Here is a 27,750-nt window from a genome sequence, read left to right on the forward strand (position 1 = left end):
TGCAAAAATCTCAAACTTTTTTCACGTTGTCATTACAGGGTATTGTGCGTATAATTTTGAGGGGAAAAAATAATTTATTCCACTTTGGAATAAGGCTGTAACATAAAATGTGGAAAAAGTGAAGCACTGTGAATAGTTTCCGGATGCACAGTATGTTGTCATCTGTGCGTTATCCGTTTGAACTTAAACATTAAAGGCCAACCAACTTTTCTATTTTCCTTTCGTAATGGAAATATTTAATATCCCTGCTTAAAGACTTTCCATAGTGTGTGTGCGCATTGTGTGATCTTGCATCTCGACGAGCAGCACAAAACATTTCCAGCAGTTTCACCCGTTCAGAGCCCCAGCCTAGTGGCTGGTTAACATTTAAGTATATTCAGCAGAATGCGGGACTAACAAGCAGTTATTTGTCCATTTGGAAAGGTTAATGGATCCTTTTGCATATATCGTTGTAGAATGCTCCTAGTCTGTAAAATTTAAAAAAAACTGCGGGATCAATTCAATTAGGAGCAGTGAAAAATGCCATTACAAAGGCAGCTGCTCGCACCTCTCTCATGGATAGTGTAAGCAAGTCCAGAGCTGCCATAAATGACGTATATGCATGTGCTGACTTGCCACTAGTTGAATAGAAATTTACAATACATGCAATGAATACAAAATAAAAAAAGCTTTTGTACGTCAAGGATTTCATTAAACGCCATACGTTAATACTCAACTATAAGGTTTTAAAAGTGATCTTAAATAGAGTGTGGTATCTGCCAAAGTTGTTTTCCATGAACACTGATAAAATGGCATCTGAGAAAAACAAACCGATAAGGAGTTACGTCTGTATGTACATAAACATTCTCATTAAAAACTAAAACTTAACTGAAATTTCATACCGACTGATTATAAAATAGAATGAGAGGAAGATTTACCTCTTTCCTATGAGAGAGCAAGCCCACCCCCCTAATTTACCGATATAGAGCACTGGTGGAGCAGCGGTACAGAGGCAGAACAGAGTCTAGTTTACTGTTAAAAGTACACTGTCCAGCTAACTGGTGGTGGGTGAAAATGTTATATACGAGAGCTGATTGAAAGTAATCGAGACTGCCTCTGTTTTTCTGTCCCATAAGTAGACGTGGCATGCTGGTTATTGTGAAGCTCAGACATCTATGTGTTTGAATCTACAGTTGGACTGCGATTGTCTTCTCGGTTTGGACACATTAAGTGGAAGATCTTCATACGTTTCAACATGGCGGATGAGGAAGAGGTGTCTGCGAGATTACATCAGAGATATGTTATTGAATCCACCGCAGTTACAGTCAACGTTGTCAAAGCTGAAGAGATGTTGCAAAATGACAGAAGTCAAATTTATGCAAACTTTCGGCTTCACTTGGCATCTCATTCGAACGGGTTCAGCATATTGTGACAAAGGAACTGAAAATGCATTGCCTGTGTGTCAGGTTGGTACACAAATCTCACAGAAGAGCAGATGCGAGGACGAATTTAATCGTGCAAGAACACAGTGTCGGAGAAGATACCAAATTTCCTGAACAGCAAGAAGTTCTCAACAGATGACGTGAAAACACTAAAAGTGATGTCACAAAACAGTCTACTGCATGTCTTTGAATCATTGCTGAAACGCTGCAAAAAATTAAACAAATGTGAAGGACACTTTGAAAAATATAATTTTCAGATCCTGTGGAGTGGAGTCATCTGCTTCTGAATAAAAAAATCAGACTCATTACCTTTCAATCAGCCCTTGTATTTTCCATACCATTTGGAAAAAACTAATAAAAAAAAGTGACGGCACAACACTATCCCACCTGGTCATGGCAAGGATTTAAGGAGAACTAAATAACATTACCTGTATCTAACCCCACAATGCTCCCAACACTTATGACTGCCACTCACTATAACAGTGCTTTTCACATAACAAACTACTAACCACCACCTAAGCCACTACCCTAATAGATAGTGCTCTAGACAAAATGTAAAACTCTCCAAATAACTGCATTCTATCCCAGACCTTTTTTCATAACCCAATCTACCCAACTAATTTAGTCAGTCACTTTCAATTTAAAAAAACAACAACAAAAAACACAGAAACAAAAATTGTTTTGGGTTCCTCTCACTAACTTCATGTTATATGTATTTGTTTTTAAAGGTTTCAGCTAGGATCTTGAATGCACATTACATTCATGTGAAGGACAACTTAGAAGAAAAAACCCTGGCAAATTAAATGAAGCACAAGGACAGTCAGTCACATAAAGTGCTATTTAGCATTAACAGACCATGCAGGCGGGGTAACTGGTGATAAATAATCTATACGCGAAAGTAGGTGAGTTAGTAGCTGGTTAGCGTAGGAAGGCCAGTAGACTTGTGACACATTCCATAAAAAACTAAGGATCAGTGGGTGCATTTAATAGTGAGAAAACATATCCTAACATTGACAGATCTGGCTATTATTTGAGTTAAGGGGGGGGGGGGGGGTACTCACGGAGCAATTGCTGCTTAAAATCTAAGCAATCTGACTAGATTGCTTAGATTTTAAGCATGATCGCTCCGTGTGTACCCCCCCCCCCCTCCCCAGCGATAGCGATGCGCAGCCCCGAGCATCGCTATTGCTGGTGCTAGATTGGTCTGCCATGCAGGCCAATCTAGCAGGTCGCTCATTTCACCCGCTGGGCGATGGGAGAGATGTGTGCTGAGCAGTTCGCTCAGCACACATCTCTCCCACATCGGCCCGTGAATATGGGCCTTTAGATTCTGGAACATGAGAGGCCAGAAACCTTGCCAAGATCTTTTTCTTTGTACTCAGTACACTGTATTATGATACTGGAGATAGGTCTACTTCAATTAACTGTTATTTATAGTGAGCATTTGAGCAGCCAATTAGATTTAACTATATAGAAATAGGAAGTATGTGTAGCATTAGGAATAGCATGCATCTAATGGCATGTTTAAAATTGGGAGGACATAGGGAGACTGGCTGACAGTCATGGACACTACCATCAAATTAAATGGAGAAGCCATCATTGGAGCTTCACCTTTCGGGTGACACACCAAGTATCTCAAGTATTGGAATATTAAAGGCCATCTTGGTCCTAAGGGATTCTAACTCTTTATAGAACAGATTTGACATTGGAGTTTCATGTAATCAGCAGCCAAGAGCAATCAGCTTTTTTTTCTAGGGACAGGTAATAATGGTTAATATATCCACCTGAAGTATATTGAACATTCAGCTGTAAAGACTGGACACCAGTACAGCACAATTATAAATGTAATTTGCTATAATCTGTACCCTTGTGCCTTGGTCATCTTGGCCTCACTGACTTCCTGCCATTGGGTCAGCTTCTGCCTCATATCACCTGTCTCCACACTCCCCCTAGATTATAAGATACTTGGAGCAGGTTCCCCTGCCTTCGCACTTCAATTACAGCTCTCTCCTACTCAGAGACTGCCTATACCCACGCTCCTAACCGTTTATATATCTTCAAATGGTTGCCCGTCCATAGTAGTACACCAATTACTCCTTTGCTTCCTTACATCTCAGCTGCAGTGTGTACCGAGAATTGTGGTGCTAATTGTTACCTGTGCTCCATTTTAGTCTTCCAGTTACTGTAGTATTAAGTTCGATGAACCCTGTATTATTCTAATGTGTACTGTATGTACGGCGCTGCAAAACACTTGTGGCGCCTTACAAATAAATGTAATAGTATATAATACCCATTTAGCATTCAAATCTGCAAGTTGTGATTAACAGTTCAGTGTCCCAGCTTGGCTTGATCCATGCCAGAGTACATCCTATACAAACATTTAGTAAACAGACGGGATGCATATGTTTGCAATACAAGACAATCCGCACCCCCCCCCCCCCCACCCCCTTTAACACTACTGCATTATTACATTACTATAACATTTAACAATTTAATAATGCTGCAGCAGCTTCTACATACATATTTGTGGATGAAACTGAAAATATAAAATGAAAATGAGGTCTGTTTCGTAACTCTGCTCCATTGCGCTTTTGAATATTGATTCATTTTCGTATGAAGTCTTCTGAAGTCTTTATTTATTAAATGCATGTGAAATAAAGCATTTGCTAGTCATGACACTTGCTTAACACGGTCCAATTGGCACTTTTCTGAAAGATTATACTTAGGTGTGAGGCTTTATCATGTGATTGTTAATATCTTGGCATTTCATAAGGTTTTGATTTAAGGCTTCTGGCAAAGGATCCTGCAATAACCAAAACAAGCACTTGGAGAAAAGTTGCTTCTTACTTCAGCTATTTCAGAGGAGAAAGCTATGCTATAATCAGCGGTCATATAAAACATTTATCTCTTCCACACGAGGATCTGTTCACAACCGAATAGAGCTTTAAACGCAAGGAAGTCTTCAACAATCACCAAGAAGCTCGCGTGTTGGCCTTGTTAATGCCTGCAAAACAGATTTAAAACCCACTGTAGTAACAGAGACTTAAAAATTGAATTGGTTCTTTGTTACTATTGCTAAAAGTATTTAAGTAACCAACATTATGAAATGTTTTGCTCTGGAAGCATAACATGAAAAATACCCAAGCCTAATATGAAAGTGCTTTCTTACAAAAGGTATTTAATCTATTGTTATTCTAGATAAGTTAAAAGTTAAGAAAAATAAATGAGGGATAATATATATGTAAAATATTCATAAATGCTGAATTAACTCTAAAATGGCATTTTTTTAAATTTATTTTTAGAAAAGCTCTTTGTCACTTGACTTAACTGCGAGCATCCTTCTACCAGCACCTGCAATCAGACATTCTACACCATCTCTTCTATTTTTCTATAGGACTCAAAGAATGGGACAACTTAAACTGGGTTTCATGCTAGTATTTAATGGAGAACATACAGCATTACACAGCTTTTCCCAAGTATTACAGCCTTACACTAGCTCTTTATGGGTGCTCAATAAATGGAGAGATTCAGGAGTGAACTGGGTGGATCACTGTAGATCTAACTACACTGGTATTTAATTTTGCACTTTTTTAGGTTGTATTTAAGTTATATTATTAATATTGCCACAGATCTTGACAGAAGCCTTTATCCACAAACCAAATTATTGTACCACTTAGTTATGCCAAAATAGTAACAGAATATTACAATTAACACGCCACAGCTAAAAAGGAGTTTTTAAAAGAGGACCCCACAATGAAAGCAGCTAGTGAGCAAAAATGAGAGAGTTATGGTAAAACTTACCTTCATTAACTTTTTTCTTCGAGGTCCATGGGATTCACAGAGACTTTGGGGTGTAGGGATGCGGAGTGGATCTGTGCACCAGACATTCAAAACTTTTAAGCTCCCAGGATGATCTGGTCCTTGCTACGTATACCCCCGCCCCTTGGCCAAGGGACTTCAGTTTTGTTAGCAAGCACAAGGCAGAAAAAATACACTCTCAGACTAAAGAGAAGGGAACAATTGACCAGAAGAAAGAACCCATTGAAGCCAGGTGCGTCAGGGTGGGCGCCCTGTGAATCCCATGGACCTCGAAGAAAAAGATATCGAAGGTAAGTTTTACCATAACTCTTATTTCCCTCTTCGGGATCCATGCTGATTGACAGATACATCGGGGATGACCTAAAGCAGTTAAACCACAGGGTGGGGACGCTCCTGAGCTGAGAGGAGTACCCAACATTGAAAGGAGGTATCCTGAGAAGCAAATGTGTCGAAGGCGTAGAACCTTAGGAAGGCGTGGACAGAGGACCATGAAGCCCACCTTGCAGAGCTGTTCTGCAGATGCCCCACGGCTAGCTGCCCATGAAGGCCAAACAGACCATGTGGAATGAACCAAGACCATGTCTGGCACAGGAAGGTGTGCCTGTTGGTAAGCAAATGAGATGGTCGAGCTGAGCCATCTGGCAGGAGTTTATTTACTGGCTGGCCATCCCCTCTTGTGAAACTCGTACAGGACGTGGAGCGAGTCCGTTTTCCTGATAGACCGTTCTCTGTACATAAAGCCGTGAAGCTCAAACAACATCCAGTGAGGCCTCACTGGAGGAAAGGCCCAGAGAGATGAAAGCCGGAAACACAATTTCTTCACTGACAAAAACTGGAGACCATCTTTGGGTGGTAGCCAGGTCTGGTTCAGGGGACAGTTCTATGCTGGTGAAAAATCAGGGACTTGCACGAAAGTGCGCCTAAGTCTGACACTCTCCTGGCAAATGCAATTGCTAGAAGAAACAGTATGTTAGCGGTAAGCCATTTAAGGTCTACCGAGTACAGAGGTTCATAAAGGGATTCCTGGAGTAACCTAAGGACAGGTCCCATGGGGCAACCGGGGGTTGTAATCTGAGGACGCCCTGGAGAAAGGTGAAAATGTCAGGAAGTGTAACGATCCTTTTCTGAAATCATATGGACAAGGCTGATAGGGAAGCCTTTAGGGAAGCCAGTCTCAAGCCCAGGTCCAACCCGGCTTGAAGAAAAGCAAGGATTCTGGATACCCTGAAAATGTGATGGTCATAATTTCAGGAGCACCCCACTGGAAGTAGATGGGCCACACTCTGTAGTAGATTCGTTCTGATGCTGATTTTCGTGCTTTAAGCATTATCTGTACCACTTGGCGAGAAAACCCCCAGGGTCTTAAAGAGGGATATCTCAAGAGCCATGTGTCAAAAGACAAACAAGCCAAGTCTGGATGTAGACCCTATGACAGCAGATCCGGATAGAGTAATTGGCAGAGTCACCTATGGAGGGGCAGAGGAGGTCTGCATACCAATGATGCCTGGGCCACGCTGGGGCAATTAGAATCATCCACCCCCCAGTGTGTTTGAATCTGAAGCGGAAGCAAGGCAACTGGGGGAAGGGGAGACAGATACGCTAGACTGAGCTTCCACAAAGGCTGCTTCTGGGTCCTTTGTGCAGGAGCAATATACAGGCAGTTTTTTCGTTGCGACAGGAGGCCATGAGGTCCACCTCTGGAAGACCTCACTTGTCCACTAGAAGTTGGAACATCTGTGGATGTAAGGCCCACTCTCCAGAATGTACATTGTGGCGGCTGAGAAAGACCGCCTCACAATTGAGGACTCCTGGGATGAAGAATGCAGATATTGCTGGGAGATGGTGTTTGGCCCAACAGAGGATATGTCCTACTTAGTGGATCGCTCCACGGGTGCAAGTTCCACCTTGGTGGATTAGATAAGCAACCGCTGTGACAGTGTAACTGTACCTGTACTGGTTTGCCCTAAAGAGTGGGTTTGGCTTCCTTGAGGGCCCTGAGGATTGCTCGTAGTTCCAATACATTGATTGGCAACAGACTGAGTAGGTGCACCATCCCTGGAAGTAGTGGTGACACGTTACTACCCCCCAAACTCGAAGGCTGGTGTCCGTCGTCGGGATTACCCAGTCGGATACCAGAACAGACAGCCTTTGTCTAGGTGGGCTGTATGCAGCCACCAGGTTAGGGAAAGCCGAACCTCAGGGACATTCCACCTGGACAGAATCTGTAGCTGAAGGGGCCTGGAGTAGAATTGGGTGTATTGCACCATATCGAAGGCAGAGACCCTGGACCCCAGAAACTACATTGCCGAGTGTATTGAGACTCTGCGATTGGCTAAGAGACTGCACTCGCAACATTACCCTCTTTTCTGAGGGGGGGGGGGGGGGGGGGAGGGGGGAGAAAACCACCGATTCTGTGAATCCAACAGAGCTCCGAGATGCATCATTCTTTGAGATGAAATCAAGGATGATTTTTTTAGGATTGTTAATCCATCTGTGTCTTTGCAGGAACTTCAGTTATCTGTAAATGAGTGCACAGGGTGCCTGAGGATTGTGCCAGAATAAGCAAATCTTCCAGGTAGGGCAGGATTCGGATTCCCTGCAGATTGAGTTGTGCTGCCATGACTGCCATCATTTTTATGAATACTCTGGGAGCCGTAGACGGACCAAGAGGCAGTGCCTGAAATTGGAAATGTTTGAGAATAGCAAACCGGTGGTATTGCTGATGAGCTGGCAAAAAGGGCACATGCAGGTACGCATCCCAGTGGTGCCATGAAATCCACTGGTTCCAATGCTATAACTATAGAACGGAGAATTTCCATACGAAACTTGGGAACATGAATGTATTTATTCAGAGACCTGAGGTTTAAAATCTGTCGATGTGATACATTCCGTTGGGTTTCTGAACTAGAAACAGGGTGGAGTAATACCCTCTTGCTCCTGTGTGTTGAGGTACAGGGATAATTACTGGTGTTTCTTGTAAAGTTTGTACTGCCTGTTGCAGGGCCACAGCTTTGGCTGGATCCTTTGGGGGGCCTATGCAAAAGAACTGCTGGTGGAGTGAGGGGGCGTTTGAGAAACCGTATAGCGTACCTGTGGGAGACTATTTTCCTGACCCAGGTGTCCGTGGTGGTATGATACCAGGTGCCTGCGAACCAAAGCAGTCGGCCTCCCAGCCTGGGGTCCCCCAGAACGAGGCCAATACAGTTAGGCAGTAGGTTGTCAGTGGATTTTGCGGTTGGCTGCCTAGTGGTCCAGGCCTGTTTATGGGGTTTGGTGGGTCTGTTTGTGGCTGTCTTGCATTGAAAGGGTTGTCCCTTAGCATTTTCGTGGGGAGAAATAGGTCTGGGGTGCAATACCTCTGAATTTGTGCGTAGGCGGAAATGCAGTCTTAGAAGCAGCAATAGTAGCCATTATCTCGTCAAGTTTTTTTTCTACCAAACAAGATGGCCCCATAAAAGGGAGGGCTTCCAAAGCCTTTTTAGAATCACTATACGCTTTCCATGTACTTAGCCAAATCATGCGTCATGCTGCAATAGAAGTAGCAGAGACATTAGAGGTCAATAATCCTGTGTCTAAGGCCGTTTCGTCTAGATAGGACACTGCCTCCCTGATGTTCGCAATGTGGGACATCTGGACCCTGTTTGCATCTGCCGGCATACTCCAAGGCATCCGCCCAACTTAAAATGACCTTAGTTACCCATGCTGAGGCCATTACTGGTCTAGTGACTTGCCCCTGAGAGGGAATACAGTTGGAAGAAAAAGTATGTGAACCCTTTGGAATTTCTTGGATTTGTGCATAAATTGGTCATAAAATGTGTTCTGATCTTCATTTAAGTCACAATAGACAAACACAGTCTGCTGAAACGAATACACAAACAATTATATGTTCTCATGTTTTTATTGAACACACCATGTAAACATTCACAGTGCAGGGTGGACAAAGTATGTGAAACCTTGGATTTAATAACAGGTTGACCCTCCTTTGGCAGCAATAACCTCAACCAAATGTTTCCTATAGTTGCATATCAGACCTGCACAACTGTCAGGGGGAATTCTGGACCATTCCTCTTTACAAAACTGTTTCAGTTCAGCAATATTCTTGGGTTGTCTGGTGTGAATCGCTCTCTTGAGGTCATGCCACAGCATCTCAATCAGGTTGAGGTCAGTACTCTGAATGGGCCACTCCAGAAGGCGTATTTTCTTCTGTTGATCTGTTTCTGTGCTTTGGGTCGTTGTCCTGTTGCATCACAGATCTTCTGTTGAGCTTCAATTGGTGGACAGATGGCCTTAAGTTCTCCTGCATAATGTCTTGATAAACTTGGGAATTCATTTTTCTGTCGATGAGAGCAATCTGTCCAGGCCCTGAAGCAGCAAAGCAGCCCCAAACCATGATGCACCCTCCACCATACTTCACAGTTGGGATGAGGTTTTGATGTTGGTGTGCTGTGCCTTTTTTTCTCCACACATAGTGTTGTGTGTTCCTTCCAAGCAACTCAACTTTAGTTTCATCTGTCCACAGAATATTTTGCCAGTAGTGCTGTGGAACATTCAGGTGCTCTTTTGCAAACTTCAAACGTGCAGCAATGATTTTTTTTGGACAGCAGTGGCTTCCTCTGTGGTATCCTCCCATGAACTCCATTCTTGTTCAGTGTTTTACGAATGGTAGATTCGTCAGAGATGTTGGCATGTGCCAGAGTTTTCTATAAGTCTTTAGCTGACACTCTAGGATTCTTCTTCAACTCATTGAGCATTCAGTGCAGTGCTCTTGCAGTCATCTTTACAGGAAGCCCACTCCTAGGGAGAGTAGCAACAGTGCTGTACTTTCTCCATTTATAGACAATTTGTCTTACCGTGGACTGATGAACATCAAGGCTTTTAGAGATACTTTTGTAACCCTTTCCAGCTTTATGCAAGTCAACAATTCTTAATCGTAGGTCTTCTGAGAGCTCTTTTCTTCTAGGAATGGTTCACATCAGGCAATGCTTCATGAGAATTGCAAACTCAAAACTGGTGTTTTTTTTATAGGGCACGGCAGCTTTAACCAACACCTCCAATCTCGTCTCATTGATTGGACTCTAGGTTGGCTGACTCCTGACTCAAATTAGCTCTTGGAGAAGTCATTAGCCCAGGGGTTCACCAACTTTGTCCACCCTGCACTGAGAATGTTTACATGGTGTGTTCAATAAAAACATGAGAACATATAATTGTCTGTGTGGAGTTAGTTTCAGCAGACTGTTTGTCTATTGTTGTGACTTAGATAAAGATCAGAACACATTTTATGACCAATTTATGCACAAATCCAGGACATTCCAAAGGGTTCACATACTTTTTCTTCCAACTGTATATACACTTGAGGCAAATTTCTATCTTTCTGTCAGTGGCATCCTTTAGGGAGGAAACAGATGGGATAGGCAGTGTAGATGTGCGCACTAAACATGCCACATAGGAACCCACAAAGAGAGGTTTCCCGTTGTGCGCAATCCTTTGCCAGGAGGGGGTAAAATGTTGCCAAACGCCATGGTAGCTGAATTTTTTTTTACCAGGTGTAGCCCAGGCTTCCTGCATAAGTTCCGTCAGTTGTTCAAACTGAGTAAACTCTGCTAAATCAGGATCCTGTGGGGCTAAGCCCACTGAAAAGGTCCTGCATGAAACCAGAACAGCCTGCTCCTTATGAGCCTTTCTAGAGGTAGTATATGGCTTAAAAATGCAATGCAACAGCTTTCACAAATAGACAGTAGAGCTAGCACAAGTCACATTTAATGCAGAAATGTATTGCAATGGGCACCATATCAACTACACAGACCGCAGTGGCTGGTAGGATGAAGTGCTGTATAAGCTGACTGATGGGGAGATGTATACTGGAGATTCAGAACCCAGCGTTCCTGGAGAGCTTCAGTTGTAGCCTGTGTCCCTGAGGAAATGGGCGCTGCGCGTCTCTGTGAGGAAGGAGCAACTCGGAGGCAGGAACCGATGTGGAGCCCGCTCTGAGCCAGTGGAGCGTAAGTCCCCTATGCCGACATTAACCCCTGGGGTGCCTGGCAGCATTAAAGCCCTCAGTAGGCCAGTATAAAAGTGCCCTGGTGGCATACAGGGGTCGCTGATGAACCAACGCCCACATCAGCACCTCTGGTCCATCTCCGTGACCAGATGAGAGACCACAATAAATTCAGCAGGTCCCCGTTTCCACGGAGACCCACCTTACCTGTCCTCGCGTTGGCCGGCTGTGGTCTCCAGGTCACCAGGAAGCCTTGCTAGCGGAGTCTTGTCCTGCGCCTCCCGAGATCACCAGACCAGTTACTGGTGTCACGGCACCGGGCGGGGAGTTGGACAGACAAGTGCTGCTGCTCTGTAGTAAAAGATCATAAAAAATTAAAATAAATCTGTCTAATGGTTCATCTGGCGAGAACGAAACTGAATTCCCTTGGCCAGGGGGGGGGGGGGGGGGGGGGCAGGGTATAGGAGAGGAAGGACCGGAGCATCCTGGGAACTTAAAATCTTTAGATGTCTGGTGCCCGGATCCACCCAGCAGCCCTACACCCTGGTGTCTCTGTGAATCAACATGGACCCCGAAGAAGGGGGGGGGGGGGGGGGGGGGGGGGAATAAAATAAATATATATATATTTATTATTATTATTTTTTTCAGACAAGTAATACTGATAGTTAAAGTTTTGGTATGCATATAACTTATTGGTCTAAATTAATTTTTTCAAAGTCATCAATTTTGGCTAGTTATGCCCAAGTATCATAAAACTGAAATAAAAGAGTGTGTGTATATACTGTATGTATGTATGTATGTATGTATGTATGTATGTATGTATGTATATACATACATACAAACGTGCTGCTGTGATAAACTGCCAATACCACACTTTTCTATTCTACAAAAAAAAAAAAAAAAAAAGTGATTACTATCCAAACCCAAAAAAAAAAGCAAACTTCTAGCCAACACCTGACGAATATACCACAGGAAACTTCAAATTAATCACAGTAGGAAATAGTCCAAAAGCAATAAATATGCATAGCACACAGTAGTGATTGCTCCAAATAAGCCAATATATCCAGCTGAATACTTAATGGAATAAATACAGAGAAGTGGCGAAACACAGACTAGTATGTTCATAAATCCTGGTTTCATCAGAGGATGCCAACATTATTTATTTATTTATTACCAGTTATTTATATAGCACACACTTATTCCGAAGCGCTTTACAGAAAATATTTGGCCAACATTGATAGTTCCACATATGGCAAATACTATGGCAGTGCCTTTTGTGCTTATCTACTTTACACCGTACACTACACGTGTCATGGACTGGTATTCATCAGCATATGTAGAGTTTATACAGCGAATGACTATCCGGTGACCAGCTGCATCACAAAGAGAGTGGTAAGCGGACTCATCTGTATGGCTCTTTCATCTTTATATTCCCAAGTTGGGGACTGTTTCGTTCCTGGCCTGTATTTCACTTTATTGGAATTATTCTATTACGGAGTCACAGCTTTTTGTGCTCCCAGCTGGAAATTCCAGCTTATTTGGGACTATTTCCTATTGTGATTAATGGGATGCAGTTAAATTGCTGGCAGTCGGGATTCCAGTATGCAGGATACCATCGCTGGAATACAGACAGCCGGAATCCCGCCTCACAGGGGCTATTCACACTCGTAGGTGTCCATGACACTCAGAGTGGTAATAGAATCTGTGTCTAGCGCAGCGGGCCCGCAAGGGGACTCCCCTGCGCTCGCCCAGCTGCCGGCATACTGACAGTCGGGATGCAGTTCTTGGTATACTGACGGATGGCATACAGACCGTCTGCAAGCTATACTGAACCCTGATTAATGTAGCTTCCTGTAGTATATTACCTGTTTGTAGCATGCAATACTGCTCTCTAATTTTATTACATTAAATAAAAAAATAAAAAAGTTATTACACTTGGCAGTTTATTTGCTATCACCACCACAGCACACTGAAGATATGAAAGAACCTCTAGTTAAATCAGCCAAACGTATATATGCAGAAGTTTTAACCAATTAAGACCATTTGAAGTTTCATATAAAGCTTTAATTATGGGGAAGCATTTCTCACATGCATACCAGACCTACTGACCTCTGCACCGAACACATAAGGCTGGAGAATTGCTAGCACCAAACAATAGCTTCTATCGTGATATAGATAAACGCTATACACAACGTCCAAAAATTGATTTGGCAACTTTATAATGTTTAGTAAGGTTTTGTTTTTTGGGGCTTCTTGGTGCTCCTTTATTGGACAAGTAAATTGTATTTTTTTGCTCTCATTTTAAATACACGCCATAAACAAAATACAGTGAATAACTAGCCACCATAGAAACATAGAATTTGACGGCAGATAAGAACCACTTGGCCCATCTAGTCTGCCCCCTTTTTTTTTTTTTTTTTATCCTTTATGTAATCTCAACCCTTTTTGAACCCTAATTCTTTGTAAGGATATTCATATGCCTATCCCAAGCATGTTTAAATTGCTCTACAGTCACTGCACGCTGTGATTTCCAACTTACCTAAAACACAAAATTCGACAAGACCACACCTCAGTAACATCAGAATGCTTTATAGCAAAAATAGGATTTTGGTATAGATAAATCCTTTTCTTAGACTCCATAGGGTGCACTGGAGATATGGATGGTGCGATAGCAGAGAGGGGCACATTTAAAATAGTTAAATGTGTAACCCTCCCTCTCCATATTCCTGTAATGCACCAGTGTTTTTACTGTGCCAAACAGGAGACAAAGTAGAGAGATGAACAGCGGAGAATTATATCTAACCATATAAAATTACGAACTAGCAAGTTGAATCAATATTATAACCTAACGAACAACTAGAAAGTTGAAACGAGAACAGTAACAATCACCTAAACCTTCAACAGGCAGGTGATCATGTTTTTCCACAAGATAAACTGAACCTACCACGAGAGGTGAAACTGCTCTGGACGGGTGTCCAGTGCCCCCTATGGATTCAAAGAAAAGGATTTATCAAAAACCTATTTCCTTTTTCATCCACTAGGGGTCACTGGAGTACTCTTGGGACGTACCAAAGTTTCCCCCTTGGGCGAGAAAGCTGTGTAGCACCTGTAATACTAGACGGCCAAAGCTAGATGCTGATGCCGTAAAAGTATCAAACTTGTAAAAGTGCAGAACTGTGTGCACAGATGACCATGTAACTGCACAGCAAAGTGGATCGTGGAAGCCAGACGACCTGCTGCCCATGATGTTTCCACCGAATGCGTGGAATGAGCTAAACTAGATGGATGTAGGAGGTTGTAGACTACCATGAAACTAGCATGACAATAGTTAGCTTTAACCACCTAGGGCAGGCCTGTTTAGAATCTGGCCAACCGACCTTGACTGCATCATAGAGAGAAAACAAAGCATGTGTAACGCACGGTCGCTGTTTGAGCCACATAAATACGAAGAGTGCGAATACATGCAAAGTAGCTGGAGTTTCTGAATGTTTTGACAAACAGGAACCAACACTTGGTGGTGTTATGCGAAAAGCGGACACTACCCTTGGTAGAAAAAACAATTTGTTCAAAGTTCCGCTCTGTTATTATGAAACACCAGATAAGGTTCACTGCGTAACGCATAAAATTTTGATACACGCCTTGTAGAAACTAAGGCCAGAAGACAACCTACTTCCAACGTAGAAACATAAGTCACATGTTGTAAAGGCTCAAAAAGTGAAGACTAACAATCTCAGAGTAGATTTCAGTCCCATGGAGCTGTATGTGGTATAAACGGAAGTTGAACTCTAAGTACACCTTGCAGGATTTTGAATTGCTGGCAAAATAGCCAATCCGCCGTTGAGAGAAGAATAAAGAAAGCGGACACCTGCACCTTGAAAATTGCTAAAACGTAGTGTTCCATTTAATCCCATTTGTAAAACCGTAAAAGACGGGAGAATTTGAACAAAGATCTTGAAATCTTCAGCGTTTCACACCATCAGATATAAACTCTCTAAATCCGTGATAGTGGGCTACTGTAACCGGCTTCCGAGCTCACATCATGGCTGTATAACAGACTGTGGAAAGTCCTCTCGTCTTAAATAGAGTGGTTTCAACAGCCAACCCGTCAAACGGCGCCATACTAAATCGATGCAAAACAAAAAGGACCCTGTTGCAGATGGCTTGCACGTATAAATATTGGCCCCGGATCGTCTGCGAGTAGACCGCGGAGATCGACGTACGAAGTTCTCCTAAGCCAATGAGGCACCACTAGTAGGACAATTGTGGATTATCTTTTGATCCATTTAGCAATCCAGGAAAACAGCAGAAATGGTGGAAACAGATACAGTATGCTGAACAACCAAGCTGTGTTTGAAGACTTTTTTGGCTAAATGCCATTAGATCCACCTGTGGGTAACTACATAACCGGACTATCATCCGGACACCTCTGGATATAATGCCCAATTCCCCTGGATGAAAATCCTGACGCTTAGATAAACTGCATACCCAATGTCTATGCCTGGAATGAAAATGCTGATAGCATCACTTGGTAATGTTCATCTACTGTAAATGCAGAATACAAGCCACTTGTCACAAGGACATCCTTGTTTTGTATGCATCAGCCATCTCATATCCTCACTGAACTTGAACAGTCAAAGATTGTATGTGGACTGCCTGTTGTAGAATTTAAATATGCTCAGAGTTTTAAGAAATGTAATACAGCAAACTTTCTCGGTCTACACCTAGACCTTGAAACTGAAGGTATGGAGCAGTGTTCCTGCATTGTAAGAGAATTACCTCTCTTGCCAGAATGTTGATATTCTATACTCAACAACCTCTTTCCTGAGAGATTATTGTTTGGAGCCACCAGAGTAGAGAAACTCTGGCCCTTGGAGACAAGCCCAACAGGTGAATTGGTCTATGACACCTTGTACAAAAAGGTCTAGCTGAAAAGACGAGAGTGAAACATGACGAACTGGTGCTTTGAAACACGGTGCCATCTTTCCGAACAGTAGAATACACCAGTGCATCGAGACGGTTTCCAGTTTGAGCAATAGTTGCTGAACTAGGATATTGTACATTTATTAAGGCATTTGTAATAATCATTTGTTGATAAAACCTAATCAGGAGATCATGCCAGTCCGAACTATTAACCAATTATCACTTCCAGTGATACGAGAACAATCACAGACATGACCCCTGTGAACACTGTAGGCATTGATAATGGTCTTGTTAAATTGCAAACCGCAAGAATGCCTGAAATGGTGTCTTTGAGATACCATGCAAATGACTCTAAACATGCAATCACTGACCACAGTGATTACAACCTTACTCTGTAGTGAGTGCATTGTGACTGAGTCATCCGGCCTCGGTACTACAAAAGAGTGGAATAAACCCCATTGACCCTATTAGTGTACTAGTACCCGAATTAAACTGCTTAATCTATGAGAGATTGAATATCGGTCTGCAGAACTGCTCTCTCGTCTGACATTGTCAGTTCTGTCTTTGAACACCGCAATGGTGAACACTAAATTGTCGTATCCACCCATGTCTGGATGTGTAAACACACTCCACATGATCTTTTGTAAAAAGCATGCTCCTACAAATGAAGAACCAAAATGGACTGAAAACCCGTCATGAGTGATTTGTTAGCTGGCCTTGTTTCCTGACTATGGTTAGAGGTTTTGAGCACGGCCTTGGAAGGACTAAAGCCTACACGACGTGAACATGGGAAAGAGATTAGGTGCAGGCAATGGAAGGAAACCAGCTTATTCTTCAGTAGCTTGAGAACAGCATTTGTCTATTTAGGACAAAATAACATTTCGGCAATATAAGGCAACGTCTTTAATTTCTTGTTTTGATGAAGCCTTAGCCTGCCAAAACCGCCACCACAGTGTCCTACAGGTTGCAATAGTAGAACTGAACTGTTTTTACAACAGAACCGCAGTGAAGTCTGAAGTTCCGACAATATGCACTGCCAGCATGGCAAGCATGAGGCGTAGCCAATTGGCCACCCAGACTGCTGATGCCGTAGTCAAAACCTCAGCAGATTCACAATATGATATGTGAAAAATATATAAGCTGTTGTAGGCCAAAATGAGAAAGAAAAAACTGAATGGCAGTAGAGTGTGTGTATTCTGGCACGGTCTAAAGTATCAGCCCAATCTCACTCCTCTTGTGATTTGCCCAACCTCAAATCACAGACGATAATAAATGTAAGGGTTTATCGAGGGGAAATCAAAGGCGATACTGAATGATTTAAACAAAGTAGAGAAAATAAATCTATACGTCACATGAAATCCCGATGAACTGATGTCAATATTGGTCTTTTCTCATCCAATGTCTATGGTGAATTTTTCCTTATCAATTCAGACAGATCTCCAACGCGAAATACATGGGAAACAAAATTAAAGAGGGACACACAATGTGTAGTAACGTTTGTTATGGAGTGATATACATGAGTCCAGTGACTTCTCCAACGGGAAAAATAAACCCTGTATGGTGAATCTTGATAGCTGAGAAAGGGACAGTTCCTCACCACCTTTTCGTATAAGGATAAACGTACCAAAACTCACTTAAAGAAGTGTAACACCATGCATATCAAGGTATCTTTATCATTTCTAAATGGAAGACAGCAAGGAAAATCGAAAATTCGTTCAACTGAACGTACCACACTCACTTTCTTGGAATGTGGGTATCCTCATATAACGGTTTCTTTAGAATGGATATACGTGAAGCCTTCTCTTTCCAAAAAAAGCTAATTTATTGTCACAAATTAAAATTGCATAAAAATAATTTTTTTCTCCTTATATATTACCATGAAAAGGTATAGACACAATAGGTGGGTCAGATGGAATGAGACTAACATAGGTGAATTCCGGACTAACACCTAGGTAGCACCAATGTACTATACCTTCAAGATTTTAGATGGTAACAGGAGAGCGCAGTAAAAACACGGATAAATCACTGTCTAGGTGCACCAACGCCGTTTCGACCCAAAGGTCTTTTTCAAGGTGTGTGCCTGCTGTTGCCGGACGACACATGAGATCTGTACCTTTTCATGGTAATATATAAGGAGAAAAAAATTATTTTTATGCAATTTTAATTTGTGACAATAAATGAGCTTTTTTTGGAAAGAGAAGGCTTCACGTATATCCATTCTAAAGAAACCGTTATATGAGGATACCCACATTCCAAGAAAGTGAGTGTGGCACGTTCAATTGAACGAATTTTCGATTTTCCTTGCTGTCTTCCATTTAGAAATGATAAAGATACCTTCATATGCATGGTGTTACACTTCTTTAAGTGAGTTTTGGTACGTTTATCCTTATACGAAAAGGTGGTGAGGAACTGTCCCTTTCTCAGCTATCAAGATTCACCATACAGGGTTTATTTTTCCCGTTGGAGAAGTCACTGGACTCATGTATATCACTCCATAACAAATGTTACTACACATTGTGTGTCCCTCTTTCATTTTGTTTCCCATGTATTTCGCGTTGGAGATCTGTCTGAATTGATAAGGAAAAATTCACCATAGACATTGGATGAGAAAAGACCAATATTGACATCAGTTCATCGGGATTTCATGTGACGTATAGATTTATTTTCTCTACTTTGTTTAAATCATTCAGTATCGCCTTTGATTTCCCCTCGATAAACCCTTACAAATTGAGAAAGCTTTGGCCATGCTACTACAGCTTTAACTAATGTGCAACTAAAAATAGAGGTAAGCAACACACTTGCTGCCGTATAGCCAGACTGAATAACAGTCTGCAGAACTGGTTGTTGTCTACTGACAGAGTCCTATGATAAAAAAAGCTGCATGGGTATTTTACAACTGGAACTAGTTTATAACCTTCCAATCATCCATGTCGGTGCAACCTGCATGATTGCTGGCTAGAATCGTTAGATTGAACTAACAACGAAATAGGTATGACTACTAATAGGTTTGCACAGACCTTGCTGATGCACAGACAGCATTGATTTTGAATGAGTTTGATTTTACGCAAACACATCAATACAGTGAAGACATTTTCCACCCCCCTTTCCACAGTAAAATAACTGTAGGGTGTGTGAAACAGAGGGCCCAGCACACGTAATGAAAACATATATGCTGTACTAAACCAACTAACCACCCAGCCCCATCCGGCGGCCGTGTTTAGTTGGCCTAACACCCAAATTCCTGCAAAAACGAAACAGGGAGTTAAGTAAAATGTCCCCATGAAAAAAACGGCAGCTGTGCAGCTGTAATAATAAAAACAAAATAAATATATATACATACATACATACACACACACACACATACACACATATACACACCAAAGGCATGCAGAACACAGAGAATGTTCCCTGTATACCCGCCATAGGAGAAAACAGTGCTATAAACATAGGGCACACGTGCACACACAGCTAAGCACTGAACAAGTATAGCAGTGGTAGTCACAACAAGGGCTCCGTTTTCACATATGATGAAAAAAATAAGAATTTACTTACCGATAATTCTATTTCTCGTAGTCCGTAGTGGATGCTGGGGACTCCGTCAGGACCATGGGGAATAGCGGCTCCGCAGGAGACAGGGCACAAAAATAAAGCTTTAGGATTAGGTGGTGTGTACTGGCTCCTCCCCCTATGACCCTCCTCCAAGCCTCAGTTAGGATACTGTGCCCGGACGAGCGTACACAATAAGGAAGGATATTGAATCCCGGGTAAGACTCATACCAGCCACACCAATCACACCGTATAACTTGTGATCTGAACCCAGTTAACAGTATGACAAACGTAGGAGCCTCTGAACAGACGGCTCACAACAATAACAACCCGAATTTGTTTGTAACAATAACTATGTACAAGTATTGCAGACAATCCGCACTTGGGATGGGCGCCCAGCATCCACTACGGACTACGAGAAATAGAATTATCGGTAAGTAAATTCTTATTTTCTCTAACGTCCTAAGTGGATGCTGGGGACTCCGTCAGGACCATGGGGATTATACCAAAGCTCCCAAACGGGCGGGAGAGTGCGGATGACTCTGCAGCACCGAATGAGAGAACTCAAGGTCCTCCTCAGCCAGGGTATCAAATTTGTGGAATTTTGCAAACGTGTTTGCCCCTGACCAAGTAGCAGCTCGGCAGAGTTGTAATGCCGAGACCCCCCAGGCAGCCGCCCAGGATGAGCCCACTTTCCTTGTGGAATGGGCCTTGACAGATTTAGGTTGTGGCAAGCCTGCCATAGAATGTGCAAGTTGAATTGTGCTACAAATCCAACGAGCAATCGTCTGCTTAGAAGCAGGAGCACCCATCTTGTTGGGTGCATACAATATAAACAGTGAGTCAGACTTTCTGACTCCCGCCGTTCTTGAAATATATATTTTCAATGCCCGGACCACGTCCAACAACTTGGAATCCTCCAAATCGTTAGTAGCCGCAGGCACCACAATAGGCTGGTTCAGGTGAAACGCTGACACCACCTTAGGCAGAAAATGAGGACGCGTCCGCAGTTCTGCCCTGTCCGTATGGAAAATCAGATATGGGCTCTTATATGATAAAGCCGCCAATTCTGATACTCTCCTGGCTGAAGCCAGGGCCAGTAGCATGGTTACTTTCCATGTAAGATACTTCAACTCCACCGATTTGAGCGGCTCAAACCAATGGGATTTGAGAAAATCCAAGACTACATTAAGATCCCACGGTGCCACTGGGGGCACAACCGGGGGCTGTATATGTAGTACTCCTTTTACAAAAGTCTGGACTTCAGGAACTGAAGCCAATTCTTTCTGGAAGAAAATCGACAGGGCCGAAATTTGAACCTTAATGGACCCCAATTTGAGGCCCATAGACCATCCTTTTTGCAGGAAATGTAGGAATCGATCCAGTTGAAATTCCTCCGTGGGGGCCTTCCTGGCCTCACACCACGCAACATATTTTCTCCAAATGCGGTGATAATGTTGTGCAGTCACCTCCTTCCTGGCTTTTACCAGTGTAGGAATGACCTCTTCCGGAATGCCTTTTTCCCTTAGAATTCGGCGTTCAACCGCCATGCCGTCAAACGCAGCCGCGGTAAGTCCTGGAATAGACACGGTCCCTGCTGAAGCAGGTCCCGTCTTAGAGGTAGAGGCCACGGATCCTCCGTGAGCATCTCTTGAAGTTCCGGGTACCAAGTTCTTCTTGGCCAATCCGGAGCCACTAGTATCGTTCTTACTCCCTTTTGCCGTATAATTCTCAGTACTTTTGGTATGAGAGGCAGAGGAGGGAACACATACACTGACTGGAACACCCACGGTGTTACCAGAGCGTCCACAGCTATTGCCTGAGGGTCTCTTGACCTGGCGCAATACCTGTCCAGTTTTTTGTTGAGGCGGGACGCCATCATATCCACCATTGGTTTTTCCCAACGGTTCACAATCATGTGGAAGACTTCTGGATGAAGTCCCCACTCTCCCGGGTGTAGATCGTGTCTGCTGAGGAAGTCTGCTTCCCAGTTGTCCACTCCCGGAATGAATACTGCTGACAGTGCTATCACATGATCTTCCGCCCAGCGAAGAATCCTTGCAGCTTCTGCCATTGCTGTCCTGCTTCTTGTGCCGCCCTGTCTGTTTACGTGGGCGACTGCCGTGATGTTGTCCGACTGGATCAACACCGGCTGACCCTGAAGCAGGGGTTTTGCCAGACTTAGAGCATTGTAAATCGCTCTTAGCTCCAGTATATTTATGTGAAGAGACATCTCCAGGCTTGACCATACTCCCTGGAAGTTTCTTCCCTGTGTGACCGCTCCCCAGCCTCTCAGACTGGCATCCGTGGTCACCAGGACCCAGTCCTGTATGCCGAATCTGCGGCCCTCTAACAGATGAGCACTCTGCAACCACCACAGAAGAGACACCCTTGTCCGTGGCGATAAGGTTATCCGCTGATGCATCTGCAGATGTGATCCGGACCATTTGTCCAGCAGATCCCACTGAAAAGTTCGTGCGTGGAATCTGCCGAATGGAATCGCTTCGTAAGAAGCCACCATCTTTCCCAGGACTCTTGTGCATTGATGCACAGACACTTTCCCTGGTTTTAGGAGGTTCCTGACAAGTTCGGATAACTCCCTGGCTTTCTCCTCCGGAAGAAACACCTTTTTCTGGACTGTGTCCAGAATCATTCCCAGGAACAGCAGACGTGTCGTCGGGGTCAACTGAGATTTTGGAAAATTCAGAATCCACCCGTGTTGTTGCAGCACTAGTCGGGTTAGTGCTACTCCGTCCTCCAGCTGTTCTCTGGACCTTGCCCTTATCAGGAGATCGTCCAAGTAAGGGATAATTAATACGCCTCTTCTTCGCAGAAGAATCATCATTTCGGCCATTACCTTGGTAAAGACCCGAGGTGCCGTGGACAATCCAAACGGCAGCGTCTGAAACTGATGACAGTTTTGCACCACGAACCTGAGGTACCCTTGATGTGAAGGGCAAATTGGGACATGCAGGTAAGCATCCTTTATGTCCAGGGACACCATAAAGTCCCCTTCTTCCAGATTCGCTATCACTGCTCTGAGTGACTCCATCTTGAACTTGAATTTTTGTATGTACAGGTTCAAAGATTTCAGATTTAGAATAGGTCTTACCGAGCCGTCCGGCTTCGGTACCACAAATAGCGTGGAGTAATACCCCTTTCCCTGTTGTAGGAGGGGTACCTTGACTATCACCTGCTGAGAAAACAGCTTGTGAATGGCTTCCAATACCGTCGCCCTGTCTGAGGGAGACGTTGGCAAAGCAGACTTTAGGAATCTGCGAGGGGGAGACTTCTCGAATTCCAACCTGTAACCCTGAGATACTACCTGCAGGATCCAGGGGTCCACCTGTGAGCAAGCCCACTGTGCGCTGAAATTCTTTAGTCGACCCCCCACCGCTCCTGAGTCCGCTTGTAAGGCCCCAGCGTCATGCTGAGGGCTTTGCAGAACCCTGAGAGGGCTTCTGTTCCTGGGCAGGGGCTGCTTGCTGCCCTCTCTTACCCCTTCCTCTTGCCCGAGGCAGATATGACTGTCCTTTTGTCCGCTTGTTCTTATAGGACCGAAAGGACTGCGGCTGAAAAGACGGTGTCTTTTTCTGTTGGGAGGGGGTCTGAGGTAAAAAGGTGGATTTTCCGGCAGTTGCCGTGGGCACCAGATCCGATAGACCGACGCCAAATAATTCCTCCCCTTTATACGGCAATACTTCCATATGTCGTTTGGAATCCGCATCACCTGACCACTGTCGCGTCCATAAACTCCTTCTGGCAGATATGGACATCGCATTTACTCTCGATGCCAGAGTGCAAATATCTCTCTGAGCATCTTGCATATAAAGGAAAGCATCCTTTAATTGCTCTATAGTCAATAAAATACTGTCCCTATCCAGGGTATCAATATTTTCAGTCAGGGAATCCAACCAGACGACCCCAGCACTGCACATCCAGGCTGAGGCGATGGCTGGTCGCAGTATAACACCAGTATGTGTGTGTATATACTTTTTAGGGTAGTTTCCAGTCTCCTATCCGCTGGATCCCTGAGGGCGGCCGTATCAGGAGACGGTAACGCCACTTGTTTTGATAAGCGTGTGAGCGCCTTATCCACCCTAGGGGGTGTTTCCCAGCGCGCCCTAACCTCTGGCGGGAAAGGGTATAATGCTAATAACTTTTTTGAAATTAGCACTTTTCTATCTGGGTTAACCCACGCTTCATCACATACATCATTTAATTCCTCTGATTCAGGAAAAACTACAGGTAGTTTTTTCACCCCCCCACATAATACCCCTTTTTGTGGTACTTGCAGTATCAGAGATATGCAAAGCCTCCTTCATTGCCGTGATCATATAACGTGTGGCCCTACTTGAAAATACGTTTGTTTCATCACCGTCGACACTAGATTCAGTGTCTGGGTCTGTGTCGACCGACTGAGGTAAAGGGCGCTTTACAGCCCCTGACGGTGTCTGAGACGCCTGGACAGGTACTAACTGGTTTGCCGGCCGTCTCATGTCGTCAACTGATTTTTGTAATGTGCTGACATTATCACGTAATTCCATAAACAAAGCCATCCATTCCGGTGTCGACTCCCTGGGGGGTGACATCACCATTATCGGCAATTGCTCTGCCTCCACACCAACATCGTCCTCATACATGTCGACACACACGTACCGACACACAGCAGACACACAGGGAATGCTCTTATCGAAGACAGGACCCCACTAGCCCTTTGGGGAGACAGAGGTAGAGTTTGCCAGCACACACCCAAGCGCTATAATATATATGGGAACAACCTTATATAAGTGTTGTTCCTTATAGCAGCTTAAATATATCAAAATATCGCCAAAGAATGCCCCCCCTCTCTGTTTTACCCTGTTTCTGTAGTGCAGTGCAGGGGAGAGTCCTGGGAGCCTTCCTCACAGCGGAGCTGAGCAGGAAAATGGCGCTGTGTGCTGAGGAGAATAAGCCCCGCCCCCTATTTCGGCGGGCTTTTCTCCCGGAGTTTTAGATATCTGGCATGGGTTAAATACATACATATAGCCTCAATGGCTATATGTGATGTATTCTTTTGCCATAAAGGTATTAAATATTGCTGCCCAGGGCGCCCCCAGCAGCGCCCTGCACCCTCCGTGACCGCTTGGTGTGAAGTGTGTGACAACAATGGCGCACAGCTGCAGTGCTGTGCGCTACCTTCATGAAGACTGAAGAGCCTTCTGCCGCCTGTTTCCGGACCTTCAATCTTCAGCATCTGTAAGGAGGGTCGGCGGCGCGGCTCCGGGACGAACCCCAGGGTGAGACCTGTGTTCCGACTCCCTCTGGAGCTAATGGTGTCCAGTAGCCCAAGAATCCAATCCATCCTGCACGCAAGTGAGTTGAAATTCTCTCCCCTAAGTCCCTCGATGCAGTGAGCCTGTTGCCAGCAGGACTCACTGAAAATAAAAAACCTAAAAACTTTTTCTAAGCAGCTCTTTAGGAGAGCCACCTAGATTGCACCCTGCTCGGACAGGCACAAAAACCTAACTGAGGCTTGGAGGAGGGTCATAGGGGGAGGAGCCAGTACACACCACCTAATCCTAAAGCTTTATTTTTGTGCCCTGTCTCCTGCGGAGCCGCTATTCCCCATGGTCCTGACGGAGTCCCCAGCATCCACTTAGGACGTTAGAGAAAACTGTGTGCAGTGAGCTGTAAACACACTGTGCCACTAGCTCCATACTGCGCTGGCTTTGTGCAGGGAGACGTGGCCATACAGTACCAGCGGCTCTTGGGTGTATGCAGGGTGCTGCGTCAGATGCTGTAATAACTATGCAGGGAGCTGCGGTCCGATTTCCATTCCACATGCTCCCTGAACACCCACAAGCTATGCAGAGACCACATGGAGGGAGCTGAGGTCCGATCACTATACCGCACGATCTCTAAAACACAGATGGCTGTAATAGCTATACAGGGAGCTGCAGTCAGATTTCTGTACCGCATGCTCCCTTAATACCCATGAGCTATGCAGGATCACATGGAGGGAGCTGCGGTCAGATCACTGTGCCGCACGCTCTCTAAACACAGATAGCTGTAATAGCTATGCAGGGAGCTGCGGTCAGTTTTCCTACCGCATGCTCCCTTAATACCCACAAACTATGCAGGATCACATGGAGGGAGCTGCGGTCAGATCACTGTACTGCACTCTCCCTTTAAGTGGTGCTTGTTTCATGGCGGCTACCTCTGCCCTGTTAGTGCTAGCACAAGGAGCGGTTCCGGCACTGATGAGCAGGGAGTGTGACTGGGTGAGTGTAGCTGATCGGTCTTACCATTGCTATTGTCCTCAGCTCCCGATGTACTGTCAGAGGGGAGGGGAGATACAGGACCGTACACTTCACCGCTTCTACAGCGGTGATACTATCCTGCATATGGAGGGAGCTGCGTTCCGATCACTGTACTGCATGCTCCCTTTACATGGTTTCATGGCGGCTACGTCTTCCACGTCAGCGCTAGTGCAAGGAGCTGTTCCGGCGCTGCGCAGCAGGGAGTGTGACCGGCTTCTCCACTCCCGCTGTACTGAAGCGGAGGCGAGTTACAGGGTTGTACACCTCACCACTTGTACCGCCGTGATCGCCATCTTGTACATGCAGGTAGCTGCAGTCAGATAACCGTACCGCATGCTCCCCAGACACACTGCACCCATACACGGAATAGCAGACATCCTGAACTGAACAGCCCACTTTCTTACCTCTTCCACGAGTTCTGAAGGTGCCTGTCGGGGCTTCTCTGTAAGCTCCGACCGCCTCTGGGAGGTGTGTCAGGTATTCTTTATAACCTATGACCACCTCTTTCAGCCAAGGCTGAAGTATCAGCTGAAGCTGATAAAAGGTCTATGGCGGTGCTTCTCTTTAAGCACCGACAAGCCTTTGGCTGCATGCAGCAGCACACAGTCCCGCTTCTCAATAAGCTGGGAAGGAAATGTGAAGTCAAAATTAAAAAGATAAAGAAAAATCCTGGAGCTAAGTCCAGCGTGTGCCTTTCTCGGAGAGGCACACAAACACTGATGCATTATGGGAGTATGGAGGGGGGGAGGACGGTTATACATTTAAATATTTAAATGTGCTTCTCTCTGCTATCACACTGTCCATATTCCAAGAGTACTCCAGCGACCCCTAGTGTATGAAAAAGAAATACATTTGGGAAAAATATGGGGGAAATAACCAAAACATTTGCACAAAGTAAACCAGTGTTATCCCCACACTTCAAATTACGGACGGACCGCCCGGCAAGCGTCCCCTTGTCGCCTGGCAGCCAAGACTCCCCGTCGCTCAGTAGCTCTTACCGCCACTGTGTCCCCTGTGGATCGCCCAGCAGCCCCAGTAATGTGCGCGTCCCCTGTTATTCGCCCGGCACCCCCTTCAACATTTACATGTTTCTGGCAGAGAGGGATGTTTGACAGAGCTCCGGATGTGACATCAGCTTCAGTCACATGAGATCTGTAGCGCTCTATCCGGGGACGTGCACACTGAGATGTTGATGGAGGGCAGAGATTCCTCCCGCTGCTTAAAAGAAAGAGGAGCGCTGTCTGGGCAGGAACAGACACCTGAGCATATTGAAGAGCGTGGTCGTCCAGCGTCCACTCTCTGTTCTTTATATCACTGTGACTTGGGTCAGGAACAAAAAAAAAAACTACTTTGTGGAGCGAGCAAGTGGGGGCAAAGACTTGTTTAAGTATCCGAGAGCTGTTTGTTGGGGCAATAATTATTTTGAAAAGCTGTTTAAAAAACAATTGTGCCGGCACGTGGGGACAAAGCTCTGCTGTTTAAATATCTGAGAGCTGTATGTAGAAGCAGTCAATATTCTGAAAAGCTGTTTAAAAAACAATTGTGCCAGCAAGTGTGGGGCCGTATCTGAAAAGCTAATTAAAAAATAATTGTGCCAGCAAGTGTGGCCAGTCTATGCAGACTTTGATTATGAAAAAGCTGCAGACAACTGGTGCTCTAAGAAAAGGAGAATTAATATATAAAAATCTCAAGTTTAAATCAATATGGTCATGATTTAAACATTTTATTATTGTGAAGGCCCCTACCC

The 27,750-nt window shown here is 44.4% G+C and overlaps 1 protein-coding gene across 4 annotated transcripts in view; it reads right to left on the reverse strand.

Moving 5' to 3' along the window:
- Window positions 1-27,750, reverse strand: part of SCAF11 (SR-related CTD associated factor 11) — a 329,496-nt gene that overhangs the window by 113,194 nt on the left and 188,552 nt on the right. Inside the window, exon 1 of one of the 4 annotated variants that reach the window (XM_063927355.1) lies at window positions 4,269-4,421. The exons of the other annotated variants lie outside the window; for them this stretch is intronic. The gene's annotated coding sequence lies outside the window, so the exon portion shown is untranslated. Of the gene's footprint in view, window positions 1-4,268; window positions 4,422-27,750 lie in introns of those variants that run through there. 4 annotated transcript variants of the gene reach the window in all.

Source organism: Pseudophryne corroboree, chromosome 6 (genome assembly GCF_028390025.1).
Source record: "Pseudophryne corroboree isolate aPseCor3 chromosome 6, aPseCor3.hap2, whole genome shotgun sequence".
Classification (NCBI taxonomy): Eukaryota; Metazoa; Chordata; class Amphibia; order Anura; family Myobatrachidae; genus Pseudophryne; species Pseudophryne corroboree.